Genomic DNA, 15,584 nt, shown 5'->3' with positions numbered 1-15,584 from the left:
CATTTTACCTTCAGGGGATTTCACGGGGTGGTTTGAACAGCAAATTGGAATAGTCATTTGCGCAGGGGAATTCTCGGTCCTCCCCCATTCCCCATAAACTAAGCAAAGACACTGTTCTTCCTCAGCTAGCAAAATATGTCTAAAACAGAAATATGCTTAAAAAGGGTTTGCGACAACAATAAAAAGAAGAGTTTGAGAGTCTTGCTCTTTGCTCCCCATCTGCCCAGGGAAACAGCCTGAGGTACAGCACTGAACTTGATAAATAGCAAAGTGATCCAGGAATATAATGTGTTATCACTTTTCTTTATAACAGCTGGATGCTGGCCAACACTTTACAAAGAAACCAGAATGCAACAGCAGGAGTTTGGGCAGCCTTAGAAAAATATTTCTTAGCTTAAAGAGAAATTTCTTTAACAAGAATCTGACACCTCAAACTTAGCATGAAAGCATAGACCAGGTCAATCACAGAAAATTCAGCTTGCCAGTATTTTCTCTACAACAGTAATAGAAACACAACAGCAGAGCAGATTTGGAATACTTAGTAGCCTGAGAAAAGCTGCAATCATATAAAACTGAGTTATTGAAAATCTTTATTGAATGCTCTGCTAAAAAGGGATTCAGCTATTTTCCTACTTATCTCACTTTTTAAGTGTGCTCTACATTTGGCCAATAATGAGGGTCATGACCTTGGCCTGGCAAATCCTGCCATTCTCTGGAACTCTGCTGCCTCATCATTAGCTGAGACAGATGGATTGGATCATCTCTCAGGCTCCCTCCAGCTCTGACATTCCATGGCTGGAAGAAGTCATGGTCCTACAGGGGGTCCTCAGGTTTGCTTACTTGCTTCACTCTCCAGGGTTCTCATGAGAGCCTTTGTCTAGATCTCCCTTCTGTTAAGAGAATATAGAAACAAAATACTAAAGTCCCCCTATCCCCTGTTGCTCAAGGAAAATATAAAAACAGATATTCAAGTCTTCCTTTAAGCAGGTTTTAAATAAGAGATTTTTAAAAAATTTCAGATCACGTAGACTTGGAAGTAGTTTTGTTTGTTTTGTTGTTTCAGCTCATGGTCTAAAACACTTCTGTTACCCAGCCAGAGACTCACACAGTGTAGACTATTTACCTAACTTCTCAGTTTGACAAAATTTCAAAGACCAAAAACTAAGTGACTACAAAAGTCTGTTTTCTCCTGCCACTCAATATTAAAACAATAAAAAATAATGCCTGTCCTGTTCATATATTTATTATCCAAGACTATCTTTTTAGCTTCAATTGTTAGACTTAAGAAAATTGAGTCTTCATAAAATTGCACTAAGTCATAGAACCCATGTCTATTAGCATTTTTTAAAGATTTTATCTATTTATTCAAGAGAGACAGAGAGAGAGAGAGAGAGAGGTAGAGACACAGGCAGAGGGAGAAGCAGGCTCCACGCAAGGAATCCGACGTGGGACTCAATCCCGGGACCCCAGGACCACGCCCTGGGCCAAAGGCAGGCGCCAAACCGTTAAGCCACCCAGGTGTCCCCAGTATTTGTTTAAATTATAAACGATCTTGCCAATAGTCTTCTTTATTCTTTAATTTTCCTTTTTATTCTTTGGTCTTCAAAAAGTGTCCATGGGGACTCCAAAATAATTTTTGTTTTTATCATGGCCACCATAATGAGCTATTTTTCTTTCCCAAAACTTTAAATGAAGGGCACCTGGGTGGCTCAGTTGGTTAAGCAGTCTACTCTTGATTTCAGCTAAGGTAATGATTCCAGGGCCCTGGGATTGAGCCCAGTGAATAATCCATTAAGGATCAGCATCCTAGAGAGGGAGAAGTCTAGATTCTGGACGGAGGTAAGAATCCTCTTCTTCCTACTCTATTCTGATCAAGAAGCTAACCATCAGTGATAGATGTATTGCTCATCCTACTCTAATATCTCTCCTTCACTGAACCTTTCTCTTGTTTTCCAAATAATCTCAACTTTCTTCCATATTGAATACCATGCCACTGTCCCTGCTGCATCATTTCCATTCAGCGAGAAGGCCTACTCTTTACCTCTTTTCTCTCCTCTCTCATTTATCTATTCATTTCTTTTTCTTCTTCTCAATCCATTGCCAAGTACTGGGGAAAGCAGTCCCAGCTGTCTTTGTTTCCTGGTTGCATGTCTCCTCATTGGAATCTGATCTCCACATCCCTTTCTAATTTTCTTTTGCTGGCTCATCCTCTGGTAATTTCTCCCTACATGTTGATATTCTTGAAATTCTACTTTGTCTTATTCTGCATGTCCTCCCTGACTTACCTTGTCACGGTGATGCCTTGAACTACATTATAGACACTAGGACTCAAAAATCTTCCTGTCAGACACCAACCTCTGTCCTTTACCCCAGAATTGCATTGGCAGCTGCACACTGATCGTGTGTAGCTAAACATCCAGATAGTTCTAAGTCCTTTTTTTTAAAGATTTATTTATTTATTTACTTACTTACGATAGACAGATTGAGAGAGAGAGAGAGAGAGAGGCAGGCAGAGACACAGGAGGAGAGAGAGGCAGGCTCCATGCCAGGAGCCCGACGTGGGACTCGATCCCGGGACTCCAGGATCATGCCCTAGGCCAAAGGCAGGCGCTAAACCGCTGAGCCACCCAGGGATCCCCAGTTCTAAGTCTTATAAATGGATCATGAAAGTAAGGCAAGTATGGGATAGTAGGGCAAGCATAAAACTCAGTCAAAAATCCTAGGGTGTCATTTTTAGCAAATAGGATGGATTCTTTAACTCTCTGAATCTTTTTTCTTTTTCCATCTGTTGATTATGGCTAGTACCATTTTGAAGATTGTTTTGTGAGGAATTAAACGAGATAATTCATGTAAAGATGCAATATAAACTGTTAAGTGCTATTCAAATGTCTGACATACTATTATTTGAAATGTCATTGGACAAACATGAATACTCATTCAAAATGAGATAGAATGTTTAAAAAAATGAGACAAAATGTGAAACCATCAGGAATGCAAATATCAAGTTAATCTGACTTGATAAATTAAATATACATTGACTGCCTGGTTTCCAAACTTTAGTGTACATCTGAAATAGCTTGTTAATGTCAATTCTTAGATTAGGAGTCTCAGACTCAATTGGTTGGGGAAAGAGGCCAGGAATCTGCATTTTATAATTATCCCACTTGATACAAGTGGGCATACTTTGCGCAGCAGTGAAGTATAAGGCACTTTAGAGACAGCAGGTCCCCAAACCTCTTCCTCCTTCAAAGGCACCCAGACTAGTTCCCTATTAGGAGCATGTTGCTTATATTGCATATTTCATATTATAATGAATTTCAAGGCTTCCAAATTTGGGCTTTCGGTACAGAGCAATCACCCATCACCCGCTCCCAATATATATATATACAAAAACATATACATAATATATTTACATATATGTATCATAGCTCAATTAATAGAAAATATGTGAATAAAGACACAAAATAAAAATTCAGACATTAATTAGGCAGTTAAAAGTTGACTATGCATTGCTATAAAATGTCAAATTGTTTCTCTTTCTCTTTTCATATTGTTGCTTATAGGTGGCATAATGAAAAGACTACAAGCCAGCAGAGGCCTAGGGAATTGTAAGGAAGGAGCCAAACCAGAAACCAGTAAATAGCTTAAGTCATTAGGTACTAGTCTTTTCAACAGACTTGCTTCACCACTTGGACAGACAAGAGGCAAGGTGTTTCTAAGCTGGTTGCTCAGTTAATATGTGAAATTATTTTCAGGACAACAGACAGCATTTTTCTAAAGATTGAAATTATGAACTAGGGATGCATCTAAAAAATACCAATGTAGTCTTAATTTTATTATATATATACTATGTTTAGGAATATTTAAATTTCCCATTTGGATAACCATTTCCATTTGTGTATTGTATGTAGGCATGATGCAAGTATACATACAATATACTTAAATGTGCAATATTCATATATATATATATATACACACACACATATACACACATTAGTATATAAGTACATGTCAATATCAGGTGTCTTACTCTTGGCATAAGTCAGGTAAAAGCCAAACTGTTTAGTGGCTTACTCTTTATCAGCAAGTTTTGTGTCTGAGTTGACAAAAGTTTGGGACATTTTATAAAGGAAGACAATGATTTGTGCTAATATTTGTATTCTGAAGATGCCATAAATGCTTTAGTTCTTTTTAATGAATAGTCTTGTATGATGAATTAGTTCTCAGTGTTATATTGGGTAAATGTGTTTTGTTTTTAGGATATAGTTTGTTGTTTTTTGTTTCGGTTAAACTAGTTCATGGTGAATATTTAATTTACCAAATAGATTATAATATCAACATTACCATTTATAACTACAGTAATAAAAATATAGTATAACTTTTCTTTTTTATTATGAGATGTAGAGGAGTCCATCATTTCCATAAATTAGGAGATTACTGTAATTTGGCTGAATCAGTGAAAAATTTTCATTTTTTAAAAAAATTTATGTTTTAAAATTCTAATTTTAATTGTCCCAGAGCATCTGTAATTTTGAATGATAATGTGATATTCCTAGTGGGATATAATGTTTTATCTTTCTTTCTAGATGCACCTCTGATCTTGGTTCAGGGAAAATTAATTTACAAATGACCATTGATCATGATAGCTTTGGGGAAAACATGTTGGAATATTAAAATGTAAATTCTGTTCTTTTCAGGTTTATGGTGGAACATATATAAAGTTTAAAACCATGCAAGTCTTATTAGAATTCAGCTTAGATGTACACTTATTTTGTTTTTCTACCCTTTTGTCAAGGTCTGCCGATCAAGCATGCCAGGTTCCTCTTCCTTTCTGTTTTAGGCCACTTCCAAAGCTACAGGGAAATCAAAGGGAAAATAACAACAGCAAATTTTCCATGACAATGATGGTTGGACTTTAGACATTCTCAAAAGGCCAGTGGAGAACATATGGAGGAGAAACAACCAACTTTGTTTCCCATTTCTCTCAGATCTTGATTTAGAGACTATCCCATGATGAAATAGTGAAGAAAAAAATGAAATAAAAGCAGAAACAAATAGATAGAAACAACTTGCTTAGTAGTGATAAAAATCTGTTCTCTGGTTTCTGGTCCAACATGTAAGCAGCTTGGAAATTATTATTCCTATCCATCCTCACAAACTGAAAAAGCTGAATATAGCAAAAAGCAACTGTTTCTCCCTATAGACATCAGAGAATGGAGGCCAGAGGGCAAATCGCTGCCCCCAAACTGGAGAGACAAACAGACATATATGGAGAATCATGACACTGGAATCATGACACTTTCCCAAGAACAGAAACCTCCATCTGGGGTAGGAAAAACTAAAACTGTAACTGCCTTATTGCTGGAGGCTCAGTGTGAACAACCTAGAGCATCAAAAACTCCAGGGAGTGGTGGACAGGGGTGGGGGAATATCACTCATTTGCGAATTTTACCTCCAGGAGCACTCACAGCTTCTCACAGTGAGGATCTCAGAAAAATTCCCTCATGCTTCCAATAAGAGGAAGGTAACAAAAACCATTTTGAAATACACCCATAACATCTATTCTTTATTAACAAAGCTTTTCTCAAGGGAAACTATACTATCAGTATCTAGTAAACTGAGGTTATACCAGAGTCTGAACTACCTGGGGTAAGGGAAATACCAGGCCCAGCCCAGTCTAGTCCTCCACCTGCAGATAGAGAAATTACCAATTTAAGCCCCTTATACCTTTCCAATGTCACTTAAGGGAAGAAGTGGGAAACAAATAAAACCAAGGAGCATCTGTGAAGGTCACAGCTCAGGGGCACACTAAAAGATGGAGACCTAATCATAGGATTATACAATGCTTTCCTTCCCCACACATATACAAAATTTACTACTACAATAATAAGGTCCACTATAGAAGATGAAGCAACTGGAAAGAAAACCCCTGCATGTCTCAGGCCTTATGTTAGAAGTATCTAAGGAAACCCAAAGACAACAGGGGAGACAAAAGCAAGGACACCAGAGAAAATTATAGCCTCTAAATCCTATAGCTACAGCAACAGTAAACACAGACTACATCCTAGATAGAGAAACATAAAACCTCACATTAAAGGCTTATCTATCTTAGTTTATTTTACATCATGTCCTGCTTTCAACAAAAAATTACAAGGTATAAAAAGACAAAAATAAATACAGTTTGAAGAGACAGAGCAAGCATGAGAAGCTGACTCAGATATAGAAGAGATTTGGGAAATATCAGACATGGAATCAAAAACAACTGGGATTAAAATACTCAGGGCTGTACTGGAAAAAGCAGGCAGTATGCAGGCGCAGATGAGCATTGTAAGCAGAGATGGAAACTCAGGAAAAATCAAGAGGGAACACCAGGAATCAAAGCACTGTAATAGAAATGAGGAATGCCTTTGATGGGCTTCTAAAGAATCAGTAGGCTTCAAGATATGTCAATAGAAACTTCCAAAACTAAAATACCAATAGAAAAAAGAATGAGGGATCCCTGGGTGGCGCAGCGGTTTGGCGCCTGCCTTTGGCCCAGGGCGCGATCCTGGAGACCCGGGATCGAATCCCACGTCGGGCTCCCGGTGCATGGAGCCTGCTTCTCCCTCTGCCTGTGTCTCTGCCTCTCTCTCTCTGTGACTATCATAAATAAATAAAAATTTAAAAAAAAAATTAAAAAAAAAAGAAAAAAGAATGAGAACAAGAGGCAGAATATCCAAGAATTGTAGGTCAACTACAAAATATGTCATATACATGTAATGGATATCAGAAAAGAACAAAGAAAGTGTAGAAGAAATATTTGAAGCAATAAGGACTAAGAATTGCTCCAAATTAATAATAGGCAGTGCTATGGATCAAATTATATCCCTTCAAATTTCATATGTTGAAGCTTGGTATTTTCCTTACCCCAGGTAGTGTAGACTCTGGTATGAGACTTGAGATAGGGCCTTTAGGTAAATAATTAAGGTTAAATGAGGTCATAAAGGTGAGGCCCTAATTCTTTTTTTTTTTTAAGATTTTATTTATTCATGACAGACACAGAGAGAGAGAGAGAGGCAGAGACACAGGCAGAGGGAGAAGCAGGCTCCATGCAGGGAGCCTGATATGGGACTCGATCCCAGGTCTCCAGGACCACACCCTAGGCTAAAGGTGGCGCTAAACTGCTGGGCCACTGGCGCTGCCCTGAGGCCCTAATTCAATATGACTGGTGTCTTTATAAGAAGAAACACCAGGGATGCACAGAGAAAAGACAATGAGCAAACACAGTGAAAAGATAGCCATCTGGAAACCAAGGAGAGAGGTCTCAGGAGAAAATCACCTTGATAGCATCTTGATCACAGACTTCCAGCTTCCAGAACTATGAGAAAATAAACTTCTGTTGTTTATGCTACCCAGTCTGTGGTATTCTGGGAGTCCTAGCAAACTAATACGGACATCAAACCAGAAGTCTACGGTGGTCAGAGAACATCAAATATGATTAATACCAAAATATGAATGAATCTATCTATCTATCTATCTATCTATCTATCTATCATCTATCTCTTTACATACTTCTATCTATATCATCTATATCTAGGTGTATTGTATTCTAAATGCGGAAAACCAAAGACCAAGAGAAAACTTTGAAAGAAACTGGGGTGGGAGATAGGAGGGAGCACATATAGAGGACAAACGATAAGAATTGCATCAAGTTTGTCATTAGAAACCATATAAGCAAAAAGAGTGGACTGAGATAATATAACATAATAATAACATTTTGAAAGAAAAAACCCACAAACCTGGAATTCATTATTCTGCAAAATTATCCCTCAAAAGTGAAGAAGAAATAGAGATTTTTTTTGACAAATGAAAATTGAGGGAATTTGTTGTCAGTAGACCTTCCTTATAAGAAATATTAACAGAAATTCTTCAGAGAAAAGGAAAGTGATATAGGCTGAAACACAGATCTACAAAAGAAAGGAAGACTTTTAGAGAAGGAATCAATGAAAGTAAAACAAAATATTTTATTTTTCTTATTCTTAATTGACCTTAAAGGTAATCATTTGTTCAAAATAGTAATAGCAACAATATATTCAGTGATTATAGTTTATGATTAAGTGAAAGGAATGACAGCAATGTTGTAAGACTGGGAGGAATAAAGTGGGAATATTCTTTCATGAGGTGCTTGTACTACTCATAAAGTGTATAGTGTTATTTGAAAGTGGTCTTAGATTTGTTGTAAATGTATATTTAAAACTCTAGGCAAATCTTTAAACAATTAAAAAGTAGTATAATTGATATACTAAGAAACATGAGAAAATGGAATCATAAAATGTTCCATTAAAGACAGAGAAGGAAAAAAAAAGACAGAGAAGGTAGGAAAAGGATAGAAGAAAAGAGAGAGAGAGAGAGAGAGAGAGAGAGAGAGAAAGGAAAATGAAAATAAATAGAAAATAGTTACAAATAGGGTAGATATTAATCTGATTATATTAATAATTATTTTCTATGTGAATGGTCTAAATATGCTAGTTAAAAGATAAAGACTCTCAGAGTGGACAAATATACAGGGCCTAACTATATGCTGTCTACAAAACCCACATAAAAATAAAGAACCAGATAGATTACAAATAAAGGGAAGGATAAAAACTTGACATGTTAACACTAATAACACTAGTTAATTTCAAAACATATCTCAGAAAAAATAAAAAGTGTAAGAATAAACAGGGATGTTATATAGTGATAAAGGGATTATTCATGAAGACATAAAAATCCATGTTTATGCACCTAACAACAGAACCTCAAAGTGCATGAGGCAAAACTGAGATACTTCAAGGAGAAGTAAGTAAATACTATTACAATTAAAGACTGTAGTTGACAGATCCAGTGGCCAAAAAATTGGTAAAGACAAGATGAACAAAAGAGCACCATCAATCAACTGGATTTAATTGACATTTATACAATACTCCATCCAAAAACAGCAGAACATATAATCTTAAGTTCCCGTGGGACATGCATCAAAATAGACCATGTTCTAGGCCATAAAACACGTTCTAATAAATTTTAAAAACATAAATCTTACAAAGCATACTCTCAGACAACAATGAAATTAAACCAGAAATTATTAACAGAAAGATTGCTAGAAAGCCTTCAAATGCTTGCAGTTAAACAACATAGATAACATATTGTCAAATAAATCTTGAAACATTAAAAAAAAGACTTTCACTAAAAGATAATAAAAATAGAAGTTATCATAATCTGTAATGCAGTGAAAGCTGCGCTTAGAGGGAAATTTATAGCATTGAATGCACATATTTGAGAAAAGATCTAAAGCCAATAAACTGAACTTCCAAAATGGGAAATGGGAAAAAAAGAGCAAATTAAATCCAAAACAAGCAGAAGAAAAGAAATACTAAAAAATTACAGCAGAAATCAATGAACTTGAAAACAGGAAACCACAAGGAAATTCAACAAAACTAAATGTTGGTTCTTTGAAGAGATTAATATTGATAAATGTCTAGCCACGCTAATGAAGAAGATGCAAATCACTAAAATAATAAATGAAAAAATGGCTATCACTTCTGATACATGGACTTTGAAAAGATAGTAAAGGAATATTAAAAACAACTCGTCACAAATTTGACAATCTACATAAAATACACCAATTTTTTGAAAGACACAATCTACCAAAAACACAAGGAGAAAAAGATAATCTGCATAGGCTCGTATCTATTAAATAACTTGAATCAATAATTGATAATCTACCAAAACAGAAAGTGCAAGCTAAGATGTTTTCACTAGTGAATTCTATCAAACATTTAAGGAAGAAATGATCCAACTCCCCGCAATTTCTTCAGAAAATAGAAGCAAAAGGTGTCATTCCTAACATTCTATAAGGCTGGTATTATCCTCGCACCAAAAATCACAAAAATAAAAAAATCATAAAAATACATTACAAAAATGGAAAAGTATGTATCAATATTCTCATGAACAAAAATGCAAATATCTCCAATAAAATATTAATTCACATCCAATACTGTGAAAAAAGAATCATACACCATAGCCAAGTGAGATTTATTCTTGGTATGCAAGGCTGGCTGACCATGTAAAAGCCAATTAATGAAACCCAGCATATCAATAGAATAAAACATAAAAAACATATAATCATATCAACAAATGCAGAAAAAGAATTTGACAAAATCTAGCACTTATTCGTTTGAAAAAAAAAAAAAAACAAACACAACAAAAACTCTCAACAAACCAGGAATAGAGAGAAACTTCTTCAACTTAGTAAATAATATCTACAAAAACCCTACAGCTAACATCATATGACATCTATATATGTATATGTATAAATATATATGTTAATATATATGTATACCAGTAATGACAAATGAAATTAGAAATTAAATATACAGTACCATTGGCATTAGCATACAAAGGTAAACAGTGTGCTAAAAAAAGAAAATACTTAGGTAAGAATTTAACAAAATGAGCACCAGAGGTTTTTTTTTCAGTTTTTTTTAGTAATATATTTCATTTGACTAATGATCCAAAATATTACTATCTTAACTTTTAGTTAATATAAAATTATTTTTGACATTTATTTTATATTCTAATGGAAAGATTTTAAAGTATAGTGACATACAATATTATATTAGTTTCAAGTGTGTGAAATAATGAATCAACAAGTTTATACATTATGCTATATTCTCAAGCATGGCTACCATCATCACCATACAACACTATTACAATACTATTGGCCACTTCCCTACCCTGTACCTTTTATTCTCATAACTTATTCATTCTAAAACTAGAAACCTGTAAATGAAATGCTCAGCAATAAAAAAAGAATGAGATCTTACCATTTATGACATCATGGATGGACCTAGTAGGTATTATGCTAAGTGGAATAAGTCAGATGAACTGAGACAAATGCCAGATATTTATTAAAACAGTGCAAACTCTAATGGAAAATATTGGAGAAAGGACTAAACATAGAGAAATAACTCATGTTCATGGATAGGAAGACTCAATACTGTCAAGATGTCAATTCTTTTCAACTTGATCTGCAATTCCAATCAAATCCCTGTAGGTTGTTTTGTGGATAACAAAAGACTGACTCTTAACTTTATATAAAAAGCAAAGATGCAGAATATATAACACAATACTGAAGGGTAAGTACCAGTTTAGGGGATTGATAATACCAATTTCAAGACCCATTACAAAGTTACAGTAATAAATACCCTATGATGTTGGTGAGGGAATAGACATATGCATCAATGGAACAGAACAGAAAGCCCAGACATACAATCATATAAATATAGTGACCTGTTGTTCGACAAAGGAGCAAAGGCAATGCGATGGAGAAAGGATAGTCTTCAATAAATGGTGCTGAAAAAACTGGACATCCACTTGCATAAGAAAATAAAAATAAAACTAGATACAGCCCTAACAACTTTCACAAGTGTTAAATCAAAATGAGTCATAAACCTAAACGTAAAATAGAAAAGTATAATACTCCTTAAAGATAGCATAGAAGAAAATCTAGGTGATCTTGGGTTTGGCGATGGCTCTTTAAATGCAACACCAAAAACAAAACAAAACAAAACAAAACAAAAAAAACACCAAAGCACAATCAATGAAAGAAAAAAATTGATGTTGGACTTCATTACAATTTATAACTTATTTGCAAAAGACACCATTAGCAGAATGAAAACAGAAGCCCCAGACTAAGTGAAAATCTTTGCAAAACATATATGATGATGGGCTGATATTCACAATATAATAAGAATTCTTAAAACTCACAGTAAGAAAACAACAACCCAATTAAAAGGTGAGCAAAACTCTGAACAGGCATCTCAACCAAAAAAGATGTACAATGTACACTTGGCACATATGCGTATGAAAAAATATTCAACATTGTATGTTAATGGGGAATTAAAAATTAAAACAATGAGACATCATGTCTAATAGCATGGTTAAAATTCAAAATACTATAGCACTAAATACTGGTAAGGACATGGAGCAATAGGAGCTCTCATTCATTGCTGGTCAGAATGCAAAATGGTACAACCATTCTGGAAAATTATTTGGGTGTACTTTACAAAGCTAAATATAATCTTACCATATAAAATCCAGTAATCACTCTCCCAAGGATTTATTTGAATGAGTCGAGAACTAATGCCCACACAAAAACCTGAATACTTATGCTTTCAGCAGCTTTATTCATAATTACTAAATGTGGAAGCAGCCAAGATGTTCTTCAGTTGGTAAATGGATAAATAAACTGTAGTATATTCATACAATGAACTATTATTCCATGATAAAAAAAAAAGCAATGAACTATCCCATCATGCAATGACTAAGAGGAACCTGGATGCATGTTATGAAGTAGAAGACACAATCTAAAAAGGCTGCCTACTATATGATTCCAATTACATGATATTCCGGAAAAAGAAAAACTATGGAGACAGGAAAGGTACAGTGGTTGCCAGGGGTTCAGGAAGGAGAACAGTGGGATGAATAAGTAGAGCACAGGAAATTTTTAAGGTCATAAAACTAATCTGTAGGACACAGTAATGATAGACACATGTCACCATACATTTGTCAAAACCCATAGAATGTACAATACAAAGATTAAACTCTAATGTGAACCATGGACTTCAGTTAATAATAATGCATCAGTATAGGTCCATCAATAATACTAAATGTACCACTCTAATGTAAGGTATTAAATGTAAGGTATTAATAATATGGAAGAGTGTGAGTAGGATTAAGGTGTTTTGGAATTGTACATTCTGTTTGATTTTTTAATTCTACTCCAAAACCTATGAATTTTTCAAAAAATCTCCTATTTAACTAACAGCAACTAACATCTGGCTTCAAAAATAGATATACCAGGACAGCATCAAAAGTAAATGATAAAGACTTTGGGAGTTCTATGGAGGACTCTGAAGCAGAACTGTAGAGGCTCTTCAATTAAAGCTTTTATGAAATAAACAATATATAAATTAAGCACCAAAAAAATGAAGCTGGAGCAACTCACTTTCCCCTCTACAATTTCATTAATAGGATGGATTCATTGGAAAGCTTTGCAATGTTTTAAGTCAAGAAATAAACAATGCCTACTTTTTAAAAAGTGGAGTTCTTCCATTTCCCCCAGCATCTTGAATTCTCCATATTTAAATATTATACACTACAGAATGATCACTGCACTGATATACAATAATTTAAGGCACTGTTACTTTGTCAGTCACTCATGATTTAAGAGACAGTTCTGAAGCCATTGTGCTATTTGGTTTTGTTTCTGCAGTTACTTCACAGTTCTTTTAAATTGCATCATTGTGTATTTGCTCTCTCGAATTTTTTTTATTTTTAAATTTTTTAATAAATTTATTTTTATTGGTGTTCAATTTACCAGCACACAGAATAACACTCAGTGCTCATCCTGTCAAGTGCCCCCCCCAGTGCCCGTCACCCATTCACCCGCACCCCCCGCCCTCCTCCCCTTCCACCACCCCTAGTTCGTTTCCCAGAGTTAAGAGTCTTTACGTTCTGTCTCCCTTTCTGATATTTCCCACACATTTCTTCTCCCTTCCCTTATATTCCCTTTCACTATTATTTATATTTGCTTCAACGTGGATGGAACTGGAGGGTATTATGCTGAGTGAAGTAAGTCAATCGGAGAAGGACAAACATTATATGATCTCTCTAATTAATCATAAATTCCTCCCCAAAACACAGAACTTTTGATATAGAAATCTTTCTACCAATGTTAACTGATCAACTTAAAATCTATCCCTGAAGGAAAAATTACTATTTATATCAAAGCTGCTGTAATTATTATTTTTTAATTTAATTTTTTTATTGGAGTTCAATTTGCCAACATATAGCATAAGACCCAGTGCTCATCCCGTCAAGTGCCCCCCTCAGTGCCCGTCACCCAGTCACCCCATCCCCCTGCCCACCTCCCCTTCCACTACCCCTTGTTCATTTCCCAGAGTTAGGAGTCTCTCATGTTCTGTCACCCTCACTGATATTTTCCCTCAGTTTCTCTCCTTTCCCCTTTATTCCCCCCTACTATTTTTTATATTCCCCAAATGAATGAGACCATATAATGTTTGTCTTTCTCCGATTGACTTATATCAGCATACAATTAGTTGCTGTGATTGGTCAACTAGAACACTTTCTTTTTGCTGGCCTCTTATTATTTCTATGAAAAGTATATGAATTCTCTGCATCTCTTTAATATTATTTTAGCATGGCTTTGAGAAATGGAATTGAGTATTGTCTACTTCTTAGGGGTCAATAAATACATTCTCTTTTTGTAGGCCTAAGTCTTTTCTCCATTGTTCTGGAGAAATTCTGACCTTTGGTTGGTATCTTCTAAGGCACAAATCATCATCCTACAATTTAATGCAAAGTTGTCAATAATCCATTGTTAAAAGGCCCTTATGCTGAGAATACATATGTCTGTTTGCAACTACCATGTGTTGGTCTCAGTTGCATTACCCCTAGGGTAGCTTGAGTGAGATAGTTCCCTAGGAGGAAGAAGTTAAGGGAGTGCCAAAACACTCAGAAATCAGGAAAAAAATAATATGATATTAGAAGAATAAAAATTAATGCAGAAAATCTTGAACAAAATATAGAAATACTAAATAAGACAGGTTTCAACAGGGCTATTCATACAAATACAGAATCAGCTCCTGTCTTTATTGGAAATTTTGATTTCTTGGGGTTCTAGTCATATTTGAACATTGAAGACTCCACCCTCAAAAGGGGTCTGTCTGAAGACATTGAATGTGCGTTCATTTATAGGAACGTCAGTGTGCAATGTGTGTGCCTAGATATAGCAGTAAACATCCTGTCATGGTGTCTGTTTCAGTTTGCAACACTGCTACTGTGTCTACTTCTTAGAACAGTTCTCTTAAGCTTCTCTGTGCCCCTTTACTGTGAGCCCGTTGCACTAGATCATTTTTGATGCAGGTACACCTGAGGAAGTCCATTCCTGACTCCATTTCTCTTTTTAAAGATTTTATTTATTTATTCATGAGAGAGAGAGAGAGAGAGAGAGGGAGAGAGGGAGAGAGGCAGAGACATAGGCAGAGGGTGAAGCAGGCTCCATACAGGGAGCCTGACATGGGACTCGATCCCAGGTCTTCAGGATCATGCCCTGGGCCGAAGGCGGCGCTAAACCGCTGAGCCACCTGGCTGCCCATTCCTGACTTTATTTTAATTGGCTTGACTTGGAATGTTTTTTTGTACTTGGGTGAAAAATACCAGAAATATCACCTAATTTGATTTTCAAAAGATGGTGTTCATAGATATGTAGTCCTGCAGTCCATACTGGCTTGCTTTAGGCACTAAACATGACAAATGTGTTCTATTTTCCTACAAGACGAAGGTAAGCAAGGAAAAGCATTTCTCCACATAAACTGACCTGTAAAGGTTTATATTTTGCAGTTTGGATACTGGATAAGTTCAAATTGTTGATGGAAACAGAGGTTGGGCTGCTAATACAGGAAATGAAAACATTCTTTAAACCTGTTTTGGGCATGAAACTCCTGTCTGCCTCAAGTTGTCTTAGAAATGACAGCCTAAATAAT

At 35.4% G+C, this 15,584-nt stretch overlaps 1 protein-coding gene across 6 annotated transcripts in view; it reads right to left on the bottom strand.

The window, feature by feature from the left end:
• RGS7 (regulator of G protein signaling 7) overlaps positions 1-15,584 on the bottom strand; it is a 581,352-nt gene that overhangs the window by 96,601 nt on the left and 469,167 nt on the right. The window lies entirely within an intron of this gene.

Source organism: Canis aureus, chromosome 6 (assembly GCF_053574225.1).
Source record: "Canis aureus isolate CA01 chromosome 6, VMU_Caureus_v.1.0, whole genome shotgun sequence".
In the NCBI taxonomy this organism is placed as follows: Eukaryota; Metazoa; Chordata; class Mammalia; order Carnivora; family Canidae; genus Canis; species Canis aureus.
The sequence above is the reverse complement of the archived record's forward strand: the minus strand, read 5'-3'. Positions and strand labels throughout refer to the sequence as shown.